At 49.7% G+C, this 23,520-nt stretch overlaps 1 protein-coding gene across 4 annotated transcripts in view; it reads right to left on the bottom strand.

Annotated features, from left to right (window-relative positions):
- The window catches only part of PTPN3 (protein tyrosine phosphatase non-receptor type 3), a 150,390-nt gene that overhangs the window by 90,672 nt on the left and 36,198 nt on the right, over positions 1-23,520 (bottom strand). The window contains exon 1 of one of the 4 annotated variants that reach the window (XM_023242550.2): positions 23,321-23,470. The exons of 2 other annotated variants lie outside the window; for them this stretch is intronic. The gene's annotated coding sequence lies outside the window, so the exon portion shown is untranslated. Of the gene's footprint in view, positions 1-8,602; positions 9,204-23,320; positions 23,471-23,520 lie in introns of those variants that run through there. One more of the 4 variants, XM_045043569.1, reaches the window with a different exon arrangement.

A 23,520-nucleotide genomic window follows, 5' to 3' on the forward strand; every position in this document is an offset into this window, starting at 1 on the left:
AGATTTTTTTTAAGTGAGTTTTTTTTTTTTTAATGTTTAGGAAAGGTTATCACAGTGCAGTGCTAAACTGCACCCCTGCCCCAAATTTCCCAGGACTCTGCTCTCCCAGGGCTGTGAGCAGCACACATGTGGATGCTTCTGGTATCTGTGCAGTATGGGCTGCAGAGAAATGAGAAGCATGGGATGTGGTCTCCCCCCAGGTGAGGCTCTGAACAGTGTCTAGTGAACCTCTCCCGTTAGGATGCCACCTCAGTGGACCCAGAACCTTCAGAGGTCAGCAAGCCTGCCTCCTGGAAGGAACTCCAGGCCTTGGAATGATGGAACCAAACCATGCGGAGGAAAAGGACTCCAGGACTTCCTACAGACAAACTGTCCCTATATCCTCCCTACAACTGGCCAAAGTCCCACCCTGGACTAGGACTACATTGCACAGACCCTCAATCTTGCTTATAATTACTCTTAACCTTTAGTACTACTTTGGCAAAGGAGTTCTGGACCATTTACTCAATACTCATTTACTGGGCACCTGCTCTATGTCAGGCCGGATGCATAGAAGTACCTGGAGTTTCAAGATCCAAGGGAGATGAACACCCAGGGTGCCAGAGAAACAGGAGGAGGGGTTCCGACCTGACTGGGGTGGGCAGTGGGACCAGGTCACAAAGGTGTCACAGGGGAACCTTGCAGGATAAGAGGAAGTCAACTAGGTAGAAGGGGCTTCCAACATGGCAGTGCATATACAAAAGTCAGGAGGGGAAACACATTTTAGGAAACGCAAGGAGAGAGATTTAGCAGGAGTGTCTCGGGCATAACTGGTATCCTAGAGCTATCTCAGGGAGAAGATTTGGTGCTTCAAAAATCCAAGCAGCTGTCACACACGATGTGGCGTGAGGCTGTAGGAAAGTCAGCAGCAATGGAATCAATCGCACGTGGGTTGGAACCCCAGCTTAACCACTTAGTAGCTGCGTGAACTTAGCAATCACTCACCCTTTTCCTTACCTACAAAAGGGGGAGGGGGATTTTCTATGCCTTTCAAGGTTTGAAGCACTGAGTATGTCTGAAACTAACCGGCACCTGGCAGGGTCCAATCAATGGTACTTATGACTACTGTCTTTAGGCTGGTCTGTTTAGACCCCAAGGGTTCAAATGGGTGAAGGACAAAAGAAACAGATTTCTCTTTGACAGAAGGAAGAGCTTTTGAATAGTCAAGGCTGCACAAATATGAGAGGGACTGTGTCAGGAGAGAGGGAGTTCCCTGTCACTAGAGGTGATCAAGCAGAGAAGGCGGATAAGACCTTTGGTGAGAAGGTGGCAGAGGGCAGACCAGCCCTGGAGGAGGTGGGATGGGTGTAGCCTGAGCACCCATGACCAAGACTCTATTATGACTTGTTTCAATAGTGCCAAGGTTAAGTCTCTGTACATGTAAGTCCACTCAAAGTAGGCACTATTCAAAATGAGATTCCTTATACACAGACTTCTCATGGGAAAGAATTCTAAACGGGTACTTCAGTCTTGAAAAAAAACTAGAATGACCCCATCACTGAAACAGGGGATAAAAGAATACGAATGGACCAAAAGCAATACATAAAAGCTCAAAGTATAGATAGTAGAGTATGTTTTATATTGAGCTATTTCCACCTAAAATTAAGCTACCAGTCTCTTTCCATTCTCCCTCTGGATAGTTCCATGAGGCCCCAAACAGACTGGAAAACAGGATGGAATAAATCTACTCTACAGGGCCATGAATCAAGTTGCATAAACTTTACAAAAATACTGTGCTAATATTTGCCCTCGGGGCACAGACACGCCCATTTGGGTGTAAGTCCATGGTATTTCTATGTTGGGTTCCAGCCCCCACCCCTTTACAGCCAAAAGCAGCAGAAGCCTTCAGAAAAGAAAACAGCTAAAGTCACTTTGAAAGGTTTGAGATGTGCTAATCGCAACTCATCCCAGCCAAGAAGCTGGGATCTCACAACAGGACCATCCTGCCAGCTTTGTTCCTGCCAAGGAGTCTGAAGCCAGTGGCAGCCTGGCCAGAGAAACCCAATCCTCACCACCAGCAGCCCTCGCCATGATTTTATCTCAAGGAAACACAGAAAAATATCCTCCAACCCTGAAACCTTGACCCCCCGCTAAAAGCATCACCCTATTTGTCACTAATCAGCCAAGGAAACTGGGAAGCCACTGCTCTATTTTTTTCTTTACTTTTCACTGGTTTTCTTTCATCGATTTCCTAGTTTAGAGACTTTGGAAGGCTCCTTCCAGCTTTAAAATCCCCTTCCCGGGGCACCTGGGTGGCTCAGTTGGTTGAGCGTCCTACTTTGGCTCAGGTCATGATCTCACAGTTTGTGGCTTCGAGCCCTGCATCAGGCTCTGTGTTGACTGCTTGCTCAGATCCTGGAGCCTGCTTCAGATTCTGTGTCTCCTTCTCTTTCTGCCCCTCCCCCACTCACACTCTGTCTCACTCTGTTTCTCAAAAATAAATAAATGTAAAAAAAAAAAAAAACTTAAAACCCCCTGCCTGTAAGGTTTTAACCCGAGGGGCCATCTCCGGATATATTAGGTATAGCAACCCAGCCTCTCTAGAAAACAAGATAAAATGTATTCTCATGTACGCTAGTCAGACTTCCAGGACTTTCTGACTTGGTGAGATGGAGTCAGAAGATTTATGAGAGGGAACTGCACGGACTCTAGTTTTTTTTTTTTTCAACGTTTATTTATTTTTGGGACAGAGAGAGACAGAGCATGAACGGGGGAGGGGCAGAGAGAGAGGGAGACACAGAATCGGAAACAGGCTCCAGGCTCTGAGCCATCAGCCCAGAGTCTGACGCGGGGCTCGAACTCACGGACCGCGAGATCGTGACCTGGCTGAAGTCGACGCTTAACCAACTGCGCCACCCAGGCGCCCCTGCATGGACTCTAAAAAGACTTAGAAAGGCCTGCCAAAATGCTAGTCAGCAAATAATGTATCTTGTTGCTGCCATTGTTACATTTGCTTGTAGTGAGGTCTTCCACATGCTAGGAGCGGGGAATACAGAAATACAATCCATTCTCTGCTTTTAAGGAGTGCAGGGAACTGCCTGGGGGCTCCTGGTGGCTGGGCCCATTGGAAGCCTGAAGGAATGTCAGATCTGAGTTCCAGTCTCTGCCCTACCACTCCCAACACCACAGGACATTGGTCAAATGAACTCTGTAAATCTGGTTTCTGCACAAGTAAATACTTCTGAGGAGCAGGGCCCTCCTGCCCGGCTCACAGCAAACACTCACCAGCAGCTGTTAGGAGCTCTGATGCGCCCATTCTCCCACCTTACTCCTAGTCCCTGGGCCACTGCCTCCCCCGGGCTTCCTGTCCTGGGGAACAGCCAAGGGTCCTCAGGGGCTTCAGAGGTTTCTAAATACTCTTGCACCCATTGCTTCTGACTCCATTCACTCTGACTGAGGCTGGAAGGCAGCATTCCTGTTCCAATTTACAGGCTGGTAGATTAGACTCCAAGAGCCATGCTGGAGTCACACAGTTGGCCTCCAAATGGGGCGATTGACCCCCAGCTCAGTGCGGGGCATCACATACCTCCTGCCCGCTGAGTCCACTGGCCCACGTGACTGGGAAGGAAGATGAATTACAGGTGATTCACTGGAGGGAAAAAGGCCCCACTTAATCACTACTGTCTCTGTAATTTCCTGACTAAAGGTACGTTCTTACCTTTTGAGATAATCTTTGTAAACACTCCCCACAGCTCACATGTTGTAGATTTCCTCTTAAGGAGGAAATGGTCCAGAAAACCTACCCCCCCCCACCCCCCGCCACACACACACCATTTAATTCTGCAATATCAGAAACCTGAGTAATGACTTGGGTATTTATTACCGTATTCCCTCTGTTCTAAGATGACACAATTGAATTAACAGGTGTTTCGAAAAAAATGTAAAGAAAAATTTAAAGTACCCTCGGACGGCCCAGGTCGTGCCGATTAGAGGAAAGTTAAAATGTGGCACACATCTCTCAGAGTTGAGGACGCGTAGTAAATGACTTCCTCTCGTTTTTGGCAAAAGGTGTGGGCTGGAGTGCATGCGCATGACATCTGAAGGCACCTCCAGGTCTACAGGCAGTCGCCCCGGGTTAATTATTAGCAGTGGGAGAACAGGAGTACGTCACCTCATTTCTTGAGGCCAGGCCCTCAGTTTGGCCTGGGGCTTCTCTGACCCTGTGACCACTGGCTCTCCTTCCAGGGGGATCCTGAGAGTGGCACACCAGCCCCAGAGCTGGCCAGTCCCCCCCTCCACTGCACCTGCCTTCAGGAATCCCAGGAGTTGGAGGACTCATGATGGAGGCCCAGGTTCACTGCAGCCCTCAGAAGGCTGGGCTTCTCTAGTTGAGCTCAACTAGACCTTTTGTCCCTCACCCTGGTGGGGGGGGGGGGGGGACTCTAAGCCAAGGATCTCCTGGGACAGCCATGGGGTGGGGCACCTGAGGTGTGGCAGGGGATAGCCACGCGGCATCTAAACCTTGTTGTTCTTGCAGTGAGCTGTGGGAGGTACACGGGCAGTGCAGAATCTAACTCCACGGCTGCGAGAGACACATTGGCTCCAATCACCCGAAGGTAGCTAGCCCTGGAGGGGAAGGAGAGGGCAGGAAGGCAGAGGAGCAGCCACGCAGGGTGCGCTCTGATCCACGCACATCAGATACAACGTGCCGACCGGCAGTGTCGTCTTGATTGGGAGCATTTATTTTTTTTCCAAGTTGTACTCATTCCTCCTATCCCACCGTGAGACATTTGTCCATGTAGCTCAAACAATTCACCGGCAGTTTTTGTTGTTATAGTTTACAATATTTCACCTGGTGAAATCATAACCGTGTGGCCGGGTGTCCGGATGATTTCTAGTGAGTAGGGGCTCCAACTTCCGAAAGAACCCATTGTGAATGTGAAAAGGGAAGAAGGAGCAAGGGACCAAGGGCTTTCACAAGCGTCAGGGAAACAGGGGCCTAGGGGAGCCTTGCTTTAGAGCCAAAGCACCAGAGGTGTGTGGCCACAAGGGGCCCGGAAGTGGCTAGGACCCCGACCCCACGCCTCCTAGAGGAAAATGGCCAAACAGATGAGCAGGTAATTGATGAGAATTTGGGCAAAATCACCAGATTTTCTCTTTTCAGTCCTTTCTACCAGACAATCTTGTTTTTATTTTTATTTAAAAAAAAATTTTTTTTAACGTTTATTTATTTTTGAGACAGAGAGAGAGACAGAGCATGAATGGGGGAGGGGCAGAGAGAGAGGGAGACACAGAATCGGAAGCAGGCTCCAGGCTCTGAGCCGTCAGCCCAAGAGCCCGACCCGGGGCTCGAACTCACGGACCGCGAGATCATGACCTGAGCCAAAGTTGGCCGCTTAACCGACTGAGCCACCCAGGTGCCCCTACCAGACAATCTTTTTATACTTGGGAAGGATAGAATTAAAGGGGACGGGATGCATCTCCTATGACCTGCACTCCACACCTGTCACCTCATTTGACTTTGACATCAAAAGAGATCGAGGCTAAAGGCGGCAAGGATGGTGCCTGAGTGACCCGGGGAGAAGGGAAACCAAACCCAGTGGCTCCTGGCAGTCATGCTCTTCCCAAATCTCACACTGTTTCTCTAGGTCTTTCTTGTGGTAAAACAAATAGAACATAAAACTTGCCATTTTAACCATTTTAAAGCATACAGTTCAGTGGCGTTAGATTCACAACGTTGTGCAACCATCACCCCTCTTTCCAAAACTTTTTTGTCACTCCAAACAGAAACTCTGTACCCATTAAGCAATAACTCGTTATTCCTTTCCTCCCCCCAATCTTTGGCAACCTCGACTTTGTCTCTGTGAATTCACCTATCCTAGGTATTTCATATAAATGGAATCAGACAACATTTGTCCTTTTGTGTCTGGCTTATTCACTTAGCATAACGGCTTCAAGGGTCATCCATATTGTACTGTCAGAATGCCATTCTTTTTTTATTATTAAAAAAATTTTTTTAAGGTTTATTCATTTTTTCAGAGACAGAGACAGAGCGTGAGTAGGGAAGGGGCAGAGAGAGAGAGGGAGACACAGAATCGGAAGCAGGCTGCAGGCTCTGAGCTGTCAGCACAAAGCCCGATGCGGGGCTCGAACTCATGAACCACGAGACCATGACCTAAGCTGAAGTCGGACTCTTAACCCACTGAGTCACCCAGGAGCCCCAGAATGTCATTCCTTTTTAAGGCTGAATAACATGCTGTCGCACAGAGACACCACATTTTGTCCATCTATTTGTCTGTTGATTGCTTGGGCTGTTTCCCATTTGGCTACTGTGAATAGTGCCACAATTAACATCTCTGTACAAGCATTTATTTGAGCCTGTTTTCAATTCTTTTGGGTATATACCTAGGAGTGGAATTGCTGGGACATGGCAATTCTATGTTTAGCTTTTTGAGAATACGAGACTTTTCTACGGAGGCTGCACCATTTTACATTCCCATCCACAATGGAAGGGGTTCCAATTTCTCTACAACTGCACCCATACTTTTTATCCTTTTTTGATTATAGCCATCTCAGCAGGTGTGAAGTGACAGCTCACTGCGGTTTTGATTCGCAATTCCCTGATGACTAACCATGTCGAGCATCTTTTCATGTGCTTATTAGCCGCTTGTAGATCTTCAGAGACATGTCTATTCAAGTCCTCTGCCCATATTTTTAATTGGGTTATCTTAATTTGGGTTGTTGAGTTATAGTTCTTCTTCCTGAATAAACCCTTACCAGATATAGGATTTGCAAGTATTTTCTCCTAATCTGTAGGTTGTCTTTTCTTTCTTGATAATGTCCTTTGATGTACAAAAGTTTTTAATTAATTTTGAGAGAGAGAGAGAGAGAGAGAGAGAGAACGAACAAGCGGGGGAGGGCGGTGAGAGAGAGGCATGGAGCCCCATGAGGGGTTTGAACTCACAAACACGGAGATAATGACCTGAGCTGAAACCAAGAGACGCTTAACCAACTGAGCCACCCAAGTGCCCCCAAAATTTTTAATTTTGATGAAGTACAATTTATTTACTTTTCTTTCGCTCGTGCTTTCTTATCATAACCAAGAACCCATTGGTAAACCCAAGGTCATGAAGATTTACTCTTCCCTCCACCCACCCACACCCCCCCCCCCGTGAATTTTATGACTTTGGCTCTTATATTTAGGTCACTGATCCATTTTGAGTTAATTTTTGTATATGGTGTGAGTCAGGGGTTGCCCTGGCCTTTTTTTTTCCTTAATTTATTTTGAAAGAGAGTGAGAGAGTGAGAGAGAGAGAGAGAGAGAGAGAGGTTCCATGCAAGCACAGGAGAGGAACAGGGGGAGAGAGAGAATCCCAAGCAGGCTCCATGCTGCACAGAGCGTGACCTGGGGCTCGATCCCACAAACTGTGAGATTGTGACCCCGAGCTAAAATCAAGAGTCGGATGCTTAACCAACTGGGCCACCGAGACATCCCTGCCCTGGCTTTTCTGACCAGAGTCCCTCCCCACCATGATCCTCTGGCAGAGCTAGCTAGCACTGGTGCACTAGACCATGAACTTCATGAAGCAGAACTAGGTCTCCTAAAAATCACCACTGTGGTGCAGGCAGTGCCTGGTACTCACTGGGTGCTCGAAAACTGCATGATGGACAGATGGATGATTGAACGGGTAAGGTATGGGGGGCCGGCTCCACCCCACCTGCTTACCACCACTGCAAGCACCCACAGCTGGCTGAGCAACTTGCTTGTAACAAATACATGACAGGCCAAACTTATTAAGAGCTAACTATCTATCAACAATTTCACTTACTCCAATCAGTAAACTGAAAATGACCCAAGATCTAACCAGTGCGCTTAACTGAGTCCCAGCCCCGGAAAGTTCATCATTTCCTCGCCAATCTCCTAGCTCAAGTCCCTCATTACACACACGAGAAGACCCAAGAGCCACCCAAGGCCGTGACTTCCCAAAGCCTGGGTTTCAACTCCCAGAGTTTTCCCCCACCGAACACAGGCCTCAGTGATCACCCACTGTAGATAAGCAACAAAAAGGTAGGGGGGGAGTCTGAATTGCTTCAAATGGCAGCAACGGCCCCTGTGAACGGGGCCTCCCAATGAAAAAATAAACCCTGAGGCCCAGATGTCCTGATGCTCTGAGGATCATCTCCTGCCCTCCTCGCACAGCACCTCACTGCTCTCACTCCGCCCCCCTGCCCGTTCCCAGGTTATGTCAAGCCCGTTCCCGCTGCTGACGGTTTGCTCCCTCAGACATCCTCCACCCAGCTCTCCCCACGCGTCTGCTCAAACGTTACCTATCAGCGAGGTCTTCCTGTCACTCTCTATCTCCCTTACTCTGTATTTCTCCCTACCATTTATTACCGTCGGACTTAATACATATTAGTTGTCTCTTCCTAATTCCCACATCCCTGACTCCTGGTGGAACGGTAGTTCCTTAAAAGGCAGGGACGTTTACACCGGAATAGCGCCTCCCCACGTGAGGTACTCAATAGGTATCCGTGGAATGCACGAGGAGAGGGGAAGACGGGGAACACCATTCTCAGCGTTTACCACACCGCCAAACAGTACAGAGGGAAAGCGCAAACTCACGGTTAGTATGACTGGACCCTGCAGCCACAGAGGCCCGCAAGTTTACTTCTGGACCCACGGGCTGTCCCTGCTTACTGGGGCAGGCAGGGCTGGGACGCTGCGTGTGATCAAACACTCCCACACATCCCAGTCAAGCCAGAGATGCTGGCAGCTGTTCCTCTGCTGACCTGGCCACGGAAAATGGAGTCTTTCCCCACAGGCGCTTAATAAATGCTTGTGAACTGCACACAGGAACGAATGAACAAACAACTAATGTACACAGGGCTTACACCTGCACTTTCGGAAGGCTGTGTCAGCGATAAGAACAGATCATCCCAACAATGCTGGGAGGCGGTCTAATTCCTTTTCTAGGAACCCACTGTCAAGATACAACTAGGCACGAAACAAAGTCATTTGCAGAGATTGTTCTCCAAGCAATACTTCACACTGAGAATTGCAACCAAAAAAACCTAATTTCCAACCGTAGAGGGCCGGGTTAAATAAATCACTAAATCAGAATAGTAAGTAAAAAAGGCTGGTTATGAAACTGTCTCTACAGTGAACACAACTATTTAAGGTAATTAATTATAAAGGAACTCAAGACCACAAATATAATTGGTAGTTTCTTCCTATCCTTTCAACCTTTCTGTATTTCCTAAATTATAATGAGCAATAATGAATTTGAAGAAAATCAAACTGATGAAACTTAAAAAAAGTGCTGTCACCTCATTTTATTGGCCCCCAGGGTGTGTAACTACTTAAACCTCTGGCCACCTCCAGTTTCCGCATTCGCCTCATCCTGCTTCTTCCTCTAACCACAACCCCACTGCGGGGGGCGGGGGGGCACCCAGCACTTGGGCCTTGGGAGCCACACCTGCAACCACTGCCCCCCATCCCGTTCCAGGGCTGAGCTGCCCCACCCAACATCCTCCAGGCCCACAGACCCCAGGCTCGCTCCTTCACTTCCCATCTCTGCGGCTCTGAGCAAGTTACTGAACCTCTCTCACTGAGATGCCATTTCCAAATCAGGGAACTGAGGCTGACCTCAATTCATCGGAGCCTCTGAAGGCCCAGGGAGCTGATGGACCCCCACCTTACAGGGCACAGGGAGCCAGAGTGCTAACGGGCTGCGTGCTGTGGCCCTGCCTTGTGTTGAGTCTCAATCTGTTGGCTCTACTCAGGCTCATGAAGCTGCAATTCTTTATCCTCTACCTGCCTAAGTTTGGGCACCTGTGCTCTCCTGAAGGAAAAACAAGCAGGTGTGCTCTTGGCTCTCAGATCAACACAACGGTTGCTTGGCTGAAATTCCTATCCCCTGGTCGAATCTTCCGCTCCTTTAGAGACACACAGTCCAACTCTCCCTGAGAGCTGGTGCCCAAATCCCCAGCAGCTGCCCTCCGGAGGCCACACGCTGTCTTCAAAAGACATTCCCGGCATTTTACTTAAGATCCTTGATGCCTCCTTAAACCATCTTCCCTCCTCCACACCAACAATCTCCCACCACCCCAGCTCAGTGCTTGCTTCTCCTGCTCTTTCAGTCACAGGGATTTACATGTTTTTGTTTTTCCTTCGTGAACGTTCTGTATTCATCCCTAATGCCCGAGGCATCTCATGAGCCCCACCTGCGGCCAGGCTCTAAGACCGGTGCTGGGGCTCAGGTGAGTAAGAGGCTGTCTCGGGTTCGTGCTCTCTGGAACTCATCAGCTGCTCAGAGAGAGAAATGCATGAATAATCAAATAATCGCCTTCCAGCGTGGTTCGTGCTAGAAGACAGCTGTGTGCCACTGGCTGCTGGGTGGGGCCTTGTCTAGGCTGTCACCACAGCTCAGCCTGGGACGAAAAATGCTTCTAAGGGGATTCTTGCGGCAAAGCCAGACCTTGAAGGATGAAGTATCAAACAACAAAATCAAATCACTCAATACTTATCTCAAAGCCCTCAGGGTCCCCTACTGCCCCTCCTCCATCATCACCCTCATCTGACTCCAATCTGGCTGCCATGCTGCAGACACCTGGGTGCACCTGCCACTCCGAGGTATCCCCCACGGAGCTGGATAGAAAGGGGTGCCACTGTGCTTCTTTTGCTTTTTCTGTACGCTCTTCTCCACGAGCGTCTTCCCTACCGCGGTCATGCTCCGCACCAATGCCTCAAGGTGTGGCTTCTAGACGAGAGGCATCAGCATCACCTGGGTGCTTGTTAGAAATGCAGAATCTTGGGGCGCCTGGGTGGCGCAGTTGGTTAAGCGTCCGACTTCAGCCAGGTCACGATCTCGCGGTCCATGAGTTCGAGCCCCGCGTCGGGCTCTGGGCTGATGGCTCGGAGCCTGGAGCCTGTTTCTGATTCTGTGTCTCCCTCTCTCTCTGCCCCTCCCCCGTTCATGCTCTGTCTCTCTCTGTCCCAAAAATAAATAAATAAAAAAAAAAACGTTGAAGAAATGCAGAATCTCTCAGGCCCTGCCTCAGACCTCTGGGGTCCACATCTTCTCGTATGCACGTTAAAGTCTGAGGGACACTGCTCCCCACTCTAATCCAGCTTCCCCCAGGTCTTCAGCTTCCCCCTTTTCACTGTTGCCAGCTGCCATCTTTGGGTGCCTTCAACATGCCCAGCCTCCAGAGCGTCCGCCTCCTCGCCTCCACGGACCTTCATATCCACCCCAGCGTGGCACTGCCTCAGCCTCACCCTGCCCATCACAGCTCCCTCCAGCTGAGACCTCTGGCTCCACCTGTGGACAAATGTCACCATGGTCCTTCTGTCAAGCTTACTGAGAGGGACAGATGGCAGGCAGCAACTGACAACCAGCAGCTCCTAAGTAATTAAGTGCTGCTGGGAGAAGCACTTGTCATCACGGAATCTTCCCTAGGCCTTGTGAGTCGGAGATATTTGTCATTCCCCGTGCAGAGATAAGAAAATTGAGACATCAGGAGCTCAAGTAGGGTCACACAGTTAGTGGGAGTGGGGCGCAGAGGCGACCCCAAGCTTACTGCCTGTACTGAGAGATAACGAGTCTCGCAGAGAAAACTGGGGAAGGGGGCTTGCAGCCAAGGCAGCCCATCTGCACTGGGCTGGGACCTAAAAAGGAGGGGAAAGTAGGAGAATAAGTGGGAGAGGAAGGCACAGGCCGGGTCACATAACTCTTCACTGACAGACTACAGAGCTTAGAGTTACCAGGGGACAGGAAGGTAACATTTTGGAGCAGGCTGGCCAAAAATGGCCACGTCGTTCCCTGACTTCTGTCTCGCAGACCCCCACAAACCTGATTCTTTGCCTCGTGAGACTTGCTTCCCCGACCCTTCGGGTGTGGTGAACAGTCAGATTCTCCCTGGTACTCGGTCTGCACCTCCCTGCCTGCTTGCCCTCAGGCCTCCTCTGGAGTTGAAAGCACCTTCCCCAGAAGGGCTTGGAGGCAGGGGCTCCCCTTCCAACCCAGGTGTGCACATAGCACATCAAACCATCAGGTTCCACGATCAGCAACTCTTAGAGGAAGACCTGAGACTCCTCCCCTCTGCCAACATTCTGAGGGTGCAGCTGAATAAGAGACAGTCTCTGCCTTTGCAGAAGCTCGTAAGCAGGAGCCTTGACCCTGAGCATGTACCTCTTTAAGGGGAAAACATTTTTGTGACGCCTGCACATTCACACACCTGGACCTATTTGGTAATTCCTAAAAACTGAAGCCTTTCTTAGTCTTTGAAAATGTCTTTAAGTGGCAAGTAATCACAGTAACAGTGAATCAGTCATTATGACTGAAAAAAGATTAATTAAAAAAAACCATTAAAACCGTAACACAATGTTTAAAAATTCTTGCATTATAGGTTGAAAATATGTTGGCAGAACTTTATTTGTGAAACACAGATCTATTCCAGAGTCTTCTCCACGTACGGTCTGTGGGTCAGTCTCAACACGACCCGGGAGCTTGTAACAAATGGAGACCACAGGGCTCACCTTGGGCATCCTAGAAGCAGAATCTACATCTTAACACTAAAGCTTGGGAAGCCCTGGCTTAGAGCATATGGTGTGTGGGGCTGGGGCTTGGACACAGGGGAAAGCAAGGCCAGACGGAACCCAGGCAGAATGGGGTGACCTTAAGTGCTTTCGCAGAGAACGTTTTCTGGCAGCAGTATGAAGGAGGTAGAGGTGTGAGGGGCCTACCAGGGAGAGGGGGAGGAAGCAAAAGTAGAGGCAAAGGGGAGAAGCACAGGGACTAACCCAGTTTTAGCAGGGGTGGAGAGGGAGGGCAGGTTGGAGGAGGTACTTCTGAGGTGTGGTGGGCAGAATCTGTCCAGTGCAGGTGTTGGGGGGTGAAGGATGACTCTGGGGTTTTTAAGCTGGAAGATGCATCACTTACAGCGAGGGCATTTTTAAGGAAGAAGGTGCAGAGGAGGGGCCTGGGGACACTCAAAGAAGAGGTGTTCAGATGTGATCTACGTAGGAACAAAACCACCCCGACCAGGACTGGAGACACAGACCCGTGAGCTCCTGATGATGGGATCAGGTGAGTCTACCCAGGAAAGCCTGCAGAATGATTAAGAACAGAGGATAAAGGAACCAGAGGATGAGCCACCGAAGGGAAAGGGGGGTGGGAGCACATCACAGAAGCCCAGGTAACAAGGAGGGGCAATGAGCCAGCTGCACGGAGACCCAGGAGGCTGAGACATGAGAACCAGCCCCTGGTCTTCACAGCAGAGCATCATGGTGAGGGGATGCTGGAGTACATAAAGCCGAGACTGCTATCCAAAGCTTAACCCGCCTCAGGGTGCAAGGCCCAATCAATCAAAATTATGTCTTTTTCATAGCAGCATTATCTGCAATGGTCAAAAGGTGGAAGCAATTAACTGTCCACTGACAGATGAATGACCAAATGTGGTATATGCATTCAACAGAATATTATTCATCCCTAAAGAGGAAAAAATTCTAACACATGCTACGACACAGATGAACCTTGGGGACATTATGCTAAGGGAGAGAAACCAGTCACAAGATGACAGATACTATAGGATGCCACGCATGTTGGGGAACTAGTCATCTAATACCCAGAGACAGAAAGTAGAAGGGTGGTTGCTGGGGGCTGAGAAGTTAGCATTTAATGGCTATGGGGTTTCAGCTTTGCAAGATGATGACGTCTTGTGCGGGGGTCGTGGTAGCCCAGCAGTGTGACTCCACCTAATGCCAATGAGCCGTAGACTTCTGTGCGTTTTACCGCAATTTAGAACAATTATGTCTTTCATCATCAGCATGGAAGGTCGGAACTCCCAGAACGGAAGAGTATGTCTGTGTTGAGAAGTGAGGGCAAATCTTTTTCAGCTGCCACAGACGACTCCTCCAGCAGGCCTGGCAGTGGAAGAGAAGAGAGTAACTGAGTGCTGACCTAAAGGTGAGGCAGGGCTCCGGGAAGGCTTTCTTCCCCCGGAGGGTGGGACGACAGCCTTCAGCTGGAAGTGGCGAGGCAAGCCTGAGCCAAAGCAAAGGACACTCATTTTCTCAGACTGGAGGACAGGAAGAGAGGAGCCAGAAAGGTGAAGGAGAGGGTGGTAAAGGTGAGGGGGTTCCCACCAGATGGAACTTGAGCATCTCAGGACCACAGGCCTGAGGTCAAGACTCACACCCTCTGGAGAGGCAAGGTGAGGACGACAGGTAGGAGACCTGGAGGGAGTGGGATGGTGAGGGCAGCTGGTGTGGGAGTAACATGGGAGCAGGACTGGAGGGCAGGGGCGGTAGGGGAGGGTGGGGGGGAGACAAGCAGGCTGCAGAGCCCAGGGCACATGTCTGAAATTATCATTAAGTCTGAGGTAGCGGTCCCCAAAGGAGGGTTCCTGGTCTCTGGAGCAGCAGCAGCACCTGGGAGCTTGTTAGAAATGCAAGTTTGCAGGCTGTACCTGAGTCTGATTCAGACTCACTGAACCAGAAGCTCTGGGAGCGTGGCCTAGCAGCCCAGGTCTTAACAGGTGACTCTGATGTGATAAAATGTGAGAAACACTATACTATAAAAATTCAGTGGAAGATGCATGTCGCTTTTGATATGCAAGTGAAAAAAAAAATCAGCCTAGCAACTTCCACATAAAAGAGCCAGAAATGCATAACTGCTTCATGCCAATGCAACTTATTTCTATAGTTAACAAAACCATAGAAATATGCAGTCCATCTCATAAACATCCTTAGATGAGATCTAGAAAACACACCTAAGATCTGGGGTTGGAAATGTTGGTACCAGTCCTGCTCTCCAACTGACTACCTGTGTGCCATGTAGCATGCCGTATCCCTTTCAGGGCCTGTTTTCCCATCCATAAAAAGAGGGATGTAGAAACAGTTCTTTCGTGGTCTCTTCCGGATCTGACATTGTGTGATTCTGTCCTATAAACAGTGACCTCCGACAAAGTGCTTTTACATAGCTCTTGCCTCGTCAGAGAAAGAATGGCTTTAACAGGTAAAGCATCGTATCACAGTTAACCAGAAAACCTTTCCAAAATTCAGCTAAGTGCTAATATCTTGCATTCTAAGAACTAGAACACTCCCTCACTCACTGGCTTTGCCATTAAAGCCACCAATGCCTATAGTCATAAAAATACTGTACTGCACTGGCCTGTGTTCATGAAGTCCACGTGACTGGGATGCCCCAGAAAATATCCCCAATACTTCACATTTTTATCTTACAAGACTTTTTAATCCAGGAAGGCAGGGTTTGTATTTTTTGCTCGGCAGAAAATGAGTTAAAGAACTGTACTATACAGATCCCAGGGCCTGCCCCCTCTGACCCAAGTATCTAGGGACACAGTATTACATGTCTAGGCTTCCTGATAAATGGCCCCGTATTGACCTTGTTACCGGAATCCCTAGACACTGGTTTCCTGCCTGGTTTCTCTGCATCCAAGTCCCTGTCTACACCTACTGGTCATCTAATGCTCATCCTCCTGTGCCTGGGTCCCCAGTGCCACCTGCTTCCCTGCCTCTGCCAAAGGCCATAACTTGGTTCTGATCTCAGGACTGGGTCTGGGAGAGGGATGTGGGTGTTTGTGCAGGAAGGACGGTGGAAGTGTGGGTGCCAGGGGGAAAAAAGATAAGGTCTAGGGAGATTCTGGTCTCCCGCCCCACCTCACTTACACACCCTGGCTCTTAAATTCCATTAGAATTTATCAGTGGGAAACACAGCTGGTTTGTTTGTCCTCCTTGTGCATCTATCACAGACTCCGTCCCTGGGTATGTAAATGACATTCCAGGCTCTCCATAGTCCCCATGGCAGGAAGGTGCAGAAGAGGGGAGGGCCAAAACAAAACAGGAGCAGGAGCAAAGTTGGGGAGGGGCAAAGGAGGTATGACCACCACAGGTACTGGAGCCAGGAACATGGGCTAGGCAGGTAATGTCAAGATTAGTTCTGTCTTGGGGCGCCTGGGTGGCGCAGTCGGTTGAGCGTCCGACTTCAGCCAGGTCACGATCTCGCGGTCCGTGAGTTCGAGCCCCGCGTCGGGCTCTGGGCTGATGGCTCAGAGCCTGGAGCCTGTTTCCGATTCTGTGTCTCCCTCTCTCTCTGCCCCTTCCCCGTTCATGCTCTGTCTCTCTCTGTCCCAAAAATAAATAAACGTTGAAAAAAAAAATTAAAAAAAAAAGATTAGTTCTGTCTTTATGTAGGCAGAGGATTCCTAGTGCTAGACGGTTTTCCAGGCTGATCTTCAACCTCAAAGTCACACTTGGGTAGGGTGACCACACCCCCTGATTTGCCTAGGGCAGTCCCAGTTAAAGCTAGTTCATGAGATGCAATTATTAATAGCCTCACTCTTATTCTCAAGATGTTCTGGTTTAGATGATGAATTCTCATTGTTTTACTCGTGGGCCCCTAAGCCTGCAAAGTTAGAGTCGCAGACACAGAAGGCTGCTGAGCACTAGGAGACACCTCCGGGCTGAGTCTCACCCTTCCTTAAATGCTCCATTCTTCTCTCCAGCACCCCGATGTCTGCTTGTACACCTTGGGGGATAGCAGGCTCGCTAAACCCTGATGAAGCCTCTCTTTTTGGGGGGAAGCTGTGTTATAAAAATAGCAAGATTCAAGCCTGTAGAATCCTCTGTCTTATGTGCTCCTCTTTCAATAAATATTTAGTGAGTGCATTTGATGTTCTAGGGCTACTGGGGACACAAGGGTGAGTTAAAATAGACCCAAATTGAAGGGCATTCTATAAAATAATGGGCCTGTACTTTCCAAAAATGTCAAGGTCACAAAGGGCAAAGAAAGGCTGAGTAACCGTCCCAGTTTAAAGGAGATTAAAAAGGATGACCTTGTGAAATGCATGCTCTGGGGGTTTCTTTGCTACAAAAGACACTATCAAGACAAGTGGCAAAAACCTGAGTAAGATCTATAGATGACAGTATTGTTTCAATAATGATTTCTCGATTCTAGAAATTGTGCTGTAGTTATATAGAAGAATGCTATTGTTTTTAGGAAATACACTGAAGTATTTTGGGGGAAAGGAAGACTCTATAAATGACCCTCAAGTGATTGAAGAAAAAAATATATATACATAGAGAACAGAATAAAATAATTGTGATAAAATGGTAACATTTGGGGAATCTGGGTGAAGGGTATAGGAGAGTTCTTTGTTCTATTCTGAGAATTTTGCTTTATGTCTGAATGAGGTCAAAATAAAAAGTTAAAAGAAAAAAACAAGTCTAAGAGACAGGTTTTTTTTTTTCTTTTTTTTGAAAAGAAAGCAATGGACCCTGACCTCAGTCGGGTCACCATGTGGCTGGGGAGACAGGTACTAATACAAATAATTACACTAATTAACTGCAAGATTGCAACTGTGTAAAAGGAGAGAGATCCGGGGGTATGAGCCGTTTAACAGCAGGCAGTTTTACCCAAATCAGATGCAATCATGGGCTAACACCCAAGGCAGGAGTGAACTGGGGGGGAGGAGCACGGTTCCGGGCTCTCACAGACCCTGCGGCGGGTGAGGCAAGAGGGACCATTACCACCAGGGCCTGAGGGAGACACCAACATTAATCTTATCTTTTATTCCTTTTTAAAAAATGTTTATTTATTTTCAAGAGAGAGAGAGAGAGAGAGAGAGAGAGAGAAGAAAGAGGAGAAAGAGGAGAAAGAGGAGAGAGAGAGGGGAGAGAGACAGAATCCCAAGCAGGCTCTGCACTGTCAGCATGGAGCTCGACGCAGGGCTGGAACCCACGATCCATGCAATCATAACCCGAGCTGAAATCAAGAATCGGATGCTTAACCGACTGAGCCACCCAGGGGCCCCTCGTCTTTTATTGTAAGAGAGAAGTGTTTTTGAAAGGCCCGGGTGACTGCAGCCTCCAGGTGGGGCATCGCAGATTTTTCCCTGTCCCCTGACACTTCAATTTTCTTTTTTTTTTTAATTTTTTTTTTTAACATTTATTTATTTTTGAGAGACAGAGAGAGATAGAGCACAAGCAGGGGAGGAGCAGAGAGAGAGGGAGACACAGAACCCAAAGCAGGCTCCAGGCTCCAAGCTGCCGGCACAGAGCCTGACACCGGCTCAAACTCAAAAACTGCGGGATCATGACCTGAGCCGAAGTTGGCCACTCAACCAACTGAGCCACGCAGGCACCCCTGACACTTCAATCTTCTACAGCAACCATATATGTATTGATAACCAGACCAGGGGAGGGTGCTGGCGGGAGCAAGGCGGGCTCAGACTGTCATGTCCTCTCTGCAGGCCTGCCAGTGGTTAGGGTGAAGGGACGGTTGATGGAGATGGTCGCTGCTTCTCTCACAAGCACCCCAGGGCCTACACTGAGGCTGACTCACCGCAAGGTGGGGGGGCGTCAGGTCTTCATACCCTACTCCCAAAGTCAGCCCGGTGCCTCTCATCCTACAGCACACAGCTGGCCATGGCCCCTTTCTGGTCCTCGATCCTGCCCCTTGGAATGTCCCTTGAGCTCTGAGAGCTAGGAGCTGTAGCCCTGCCCTAGGGGTTGGCCATTTCTCACCCACAGTGACTCTTGGCACTGAATAACCCAACAAAGCATTTGTCTGGAGGGTCAGGGGCCGCCCACAGAGGGAAGGGACCCTGTTCTGTGTGCCAAATTCTGCCCTAGTGGGTTTTCATTTATTAGCTCCTTTAAAACAGTCCATTTAGAGGAAATGTTCCATTATCATCCACATTTTATAATTAACTGATTTGTCTAGGGACAGACTTGGGTTCACATCTTGGCTATCCTACTTAGGAGCAATGTATCCTTCGGGTGATCACTGCATGTCTCTGAGCCTCAGTTTTTTTCACCCTACTAGTAAGGGGCTGGTAGGAATTAACATGATTCTGGGGCTAGGAGGTACTATTTATTCCCTTTTGAGGCACCAAGAGGCTCAGTACAGAAAATCCACTCCAAACTACACATTGCTTAAACATTTACTAAAAGCTTCTGTATCCTGACAATAAATCATGGGACCTGAATTTTCCAGGACTATCCCAATTTCAAATCCTCTGTCCTAACTTTCCACATAAAGCATCAAATGTCTCAAAAATTCCACTCTCTCAATATCCAAACAACACCTCCTAGGCCTCCGCTTACACAAAGAAGCAGCACATTCTTTTTCAGACTACAGATCCTAGCCTTTGGTTCAGAAAATGTAGTCAGCAGAGCCCTGCTGGCCCTCTGATGGAAATGGGGTCATGGCAGCCAGTACTCCATCACGACCCAGACTCGGTTGTTTCCCGGCACATTGGTGTGAACTACAGCCAGAAGAAGCCGAACCATGATGAGGGCATCACCCACAGAGGGCCACAGACTGGTTAGACGAGCTCTCCCCCGACCTCCCTACCAAGATGCTGGTACCCAGGTGGGTATGAAGCACAGCCAGAGGGTTGCTCCAAGGTTTAAATGAATATTTAGAAACCACTCAGAACAGTGCCTGGCATCTGGCAAGTGCCATAACAGTGTTTAATAACTAAACGCAAAGGCATACCTGGCAGAAGGCGCTCATGCCTCCAAGACAACCCACAAGCATCACTGCTATGTGGGGAGAACAAGAGGGGACACTTACCCCTGCGTTGAGTGAGGCTGGGCCTCCTCACAGACGTGGGGGAGCACCCTGACTACAGGAGGTAGGTCCTGTATTAGCCAAGGTCAGGAGGCTGCACCTGGGGAAGAGTCACCATTCCTGAAATACACAAGGTCTCTTTGTGCCTCTGAGCCTTTGCATCTGCTGTTCTGTCTGCCCCCCAAATACCATCTTTTTCTACCCTCAAGGCTGAATTCAAATGCCAACTACTCCTTATGGTGTTCCTTGATGCCCATCAGAATGAATGGCTGCTTCCACTGGTCTCCCTTGCATCTGGCTTTATCATCTTTTAAAGCAACTGTGAAACAGATGGGTAAGATACAGAGTATGTGTGCACAGGTGCGTGCACACGCACGCACACGCGCACACACATACACACAATTATTGTCTTCCCAAATCCACCATACATCCTTCCAAGATAAGGGTTCAGCTTTCATCTCTGTAACCCTAGGGCCTGACACACAGCTCAGTAAGTGTCTAAATTTTCTGTGAAATCTGTGCTCTCAGCTGGTCTTCACCTGCAGGCAGAGAGTGGTTTCAGGTGCACACACAACCAGAAGCTATGTGGGCCAAGATCTGTGGGCCTTGGAACCCATGACCAGATCAGATTTTAGCCAGCGACCTACCAAAACATTTGCTTTCATCCTCTTCAGGTGGATGAAAGGAGACACCTGTGATACCAGGGTAGTATAGACACTGACCAGGTCCTGGCCTGTCTGTAATAGAACTAGTAAGAGGAGCCCAAGCTTGGGAAGCAACACCAGCAGGCTGCCCTGCCTCCAGTCTGTCAAGGCCAGGGCAAGTGCAGAGTGCCTTAGGCATTCCAGCCCCTGCAACACACCTGGGAAAAGAAGAGAGATTGGCCCTGCTTTCCAGGAACCACCACTATCTGGTGGTAGGAAGTAGAGCTCTGGGGTTAGGGTCAAAGTCGCAGATCCCCTCCCCACCTACCACAAACCCTGAGGGGAGGGAGGGGGCCAAGTCTTATAGTTCCTTCCAAAACCCAAAGCTGAGCCCTGTGGGGATGGGGTATGTGCATTCTGGAAAATGGAATACCTGATGTGCCTGGACCCACGGTTCAGAAGGTCACCCTTCGTCCCTCTTGCTCCTGGCCCCAGACTACCTTTGCTAGCTCAGTTTCCTCAACTGCCAAGCGTGGAACAGAACAACACTAAAATTAAACAATGTACGTGAAACCTCCCAGTTCACAGTCAATAATCAAGGGGTTGGTCCCAATCCCAAGACCAATTACCAGCTGGGAACCTCAACTTCTTTCGGGGGTAGGATTTGTCTCTGACCAGGTTCCTGACACTTGAATGAGGTTTAAAAGCTACCAGAATTCTTCTCTATGAAAAATGTGAAAGGTGGGCTCTGAAACAGGAGTGACCAAGCAGTGATGTATCCAAATGTGACTCTGTGTGAACTTAGGTTCTTGGTCGTTTCCCAACTGTCCCTGAAGACCTGCTTTCTCCCCGAAGGGAAGTTCCCCCAGGCATCCTGGGTTTGCTGGGGTCAACAGGCTTGCTCAGCATCCCCACCCAGCACTGCATCAGATATACAGAAGTGGCTTAATAAATGCTTGCTGAACGGAATGCCACTCCACTCGGAAATGCCTTCGGTAACTTGACCTTTTCACATTCCTTTGCTAATGTCTAATTTACATATAAGAGTCCGCTTTAGGAGATGGCAAATCACCAGAGACAACTTGGGATCAATAGGGTATTAGGCACGTTTTATTCTAAGCCAATTCTCTGCAAATTGGTATTCCATTAACTGTACGTGGGATTTATGGGAACTCACTATGAACCAGAATATTTAACTAGAACGACCTACTCTCTGTCAGATAATAGCTTACCATTGTTAATTTTCAACTAGTCAATCTCAGAAAGGTTTCCAGCTTCCAATCTACGTGATTTAATCATCAATAAAGTCATCTATTTGAAAGTCTCCGTACAATAAAGGACAGCCTGGTGCAGAAGAAAAAGATCTGCCTTCGGAAGCAGAAGACCTGATATGCCACCCAGGCCACATACTGTGTCATCATCGGCTGCTCAATTTCCTTATTTGCAAAATAGGACTAACACTAGCCTCATGAGAGACTTGTAAAAATTGAGTCCATACGTGTGGATGCACTCTGTACAGTTCTAGGAGACTATACAAAGGTTAATATGAAATTCTTGAACAACTCAAGGAGGCTAATGATAGAGCGCAGGGTGGCTCTGAAGGGGGAGAGGAGATATTTTGGTTCCCGGGGGACACTTGGTCATGGCTGGAGACATTTCTGGTTGGCACAATTGAGGGAGAAGGATTGCTACTGGAATCTACTGGGTAAGGCCAGGGATGCTACTACACATGCTGCAATGCACTGGGCAGGCCCCACCACAAAAAAATTATCCAACCTCAAATGTTAACAGTGGTGAGGTTAAGAAACCTTGAGCTAAATAAATAATCAGGAAAGTTGGGTATGGAGCTTTTCAGAACAGAAATCCTCCTAAGCAGCCTGTACTTCTTCGTATCTATCATCCCTTTAAACATTTGAAGATCCATCTTGCAACACAGCTCTTTTGTAAGTAAAGCTCAACTGCCAACTTCTGGAGTTTCTGAATGTATAAAACTGCTTTTAAACACGATGCTCTCCGATTACAATGCAGCTAAATTGTTTCCCCAAAGCCCTTGACTTCTGCAGTTCTCCAAGGCACAAAGACAGGGGTCTGTCACCCTGCCACTAGGCCCTGAAGATGCTCTTATAATTCTAATTTCCTGGTGAAATGGGAGCCACGAGGGTCTCTAAACGAATTAAATTCACATCACGCCAACTGCTCCCTTGCTTTGTGCCGGGCACGGTGCCAAACACCTCCACATAATTTATCCCACTTAATCCACCCAACAACCAGCTGTTTGCAGGGGAGGAAATTGAGGATCAGAGAGGTTAAACAACTTGCCCAAGGTCACCAGCTGGCCAGGGTGAGCCCCACATGAACGGAGGTCTCCAGTTTCCAAGTCACAAGCTCTTTCCACCAGCTCGGAAAACCCAGGTGTCAAGTTGTCTCAACTTCCCATGAATTTTTAAGGCACCCGCAACTTCTCAATAAGTTTAGGTTGCTGAAAATGGGAATTTCCGGGGGGCTGGGCGTTCTCACATACACTCCCCCACTGCAGCTGTCTCACCGCAGGTACCTGATAAATGATTCCATATCGCCCGCGAACGGGGAGGATTTATTGGCGCTGGAGTTCGTGCCAGGCCCAGGAAATGCCATTTTGAAAGCCGAGAGGCGGATTCGCCCTGAGAGCCGAGAAGGTCTGGCCGCCGCGCTTGGCTGGCCCCACGCGCGGGCTGTGCGCCCCCCCGGGCGCCCGGGACTGGGGTCGCCGCGGCGCTGGGCCCTCCGAGGTCGCCAGCCGCGTCCACCCCTGCCCAGGTCGGAGCGCACGCCCACGCCCCGCTGCCGCAGCCGCCGCGTCCCGGCCGCCCGCCCGGGACCGAGCCCCACCCCGCCCCGCTCGCTCCTTCCCGCCGCGGCGCCGCCAGGTGAGCGCGGCCCGGGCGCCCCCTCCCTGCCCCGACGTAGCGCGGAGACCCCGGGGCCGCAGCGTCCACCAGCCCGCCCGCGCGCTCGCCGCACGCTCGGGGACGGGTGGGGGCGGGGCGGCGCCGAGCCAGCCCCCAGTCCCCGGGAGCCCCGCGCCCTGCCCCGGCCCGCTGGGGTCGTGCCCGCCCGTACCTGCAGCATCCGGGGGCGCGGGGCGCCCAGGTAGGTCGCGCTTGCGGGCGGCGCGGAAGCTCGCTCGCGGCGCGACCTGGCCGCCGTCTGAGCATGCCCAGTGCCGCCCGCGGGCGGCTCCCGCCGGCCGGGCTGGCCGCGACGGGCCCGCGCGCCGGGCGGGGGGCGGGCGCCCGGGCCGCCCTGCGGGGCGCCCCTGC

This window comes from Felis catus, chromosome D4 (genome assembly GCF_018350175.1).
Source record: "Felis catus isolate Fca126 chromosome D4, F.catus_Fca126_mat1.0, whole genome shotgun sequence".
NCBI classification, from domain to species: Eukaryota; Metazoa; Chordata; class Mammalia; order Carnivora; family Felidae; genus Felis; species Felis catus.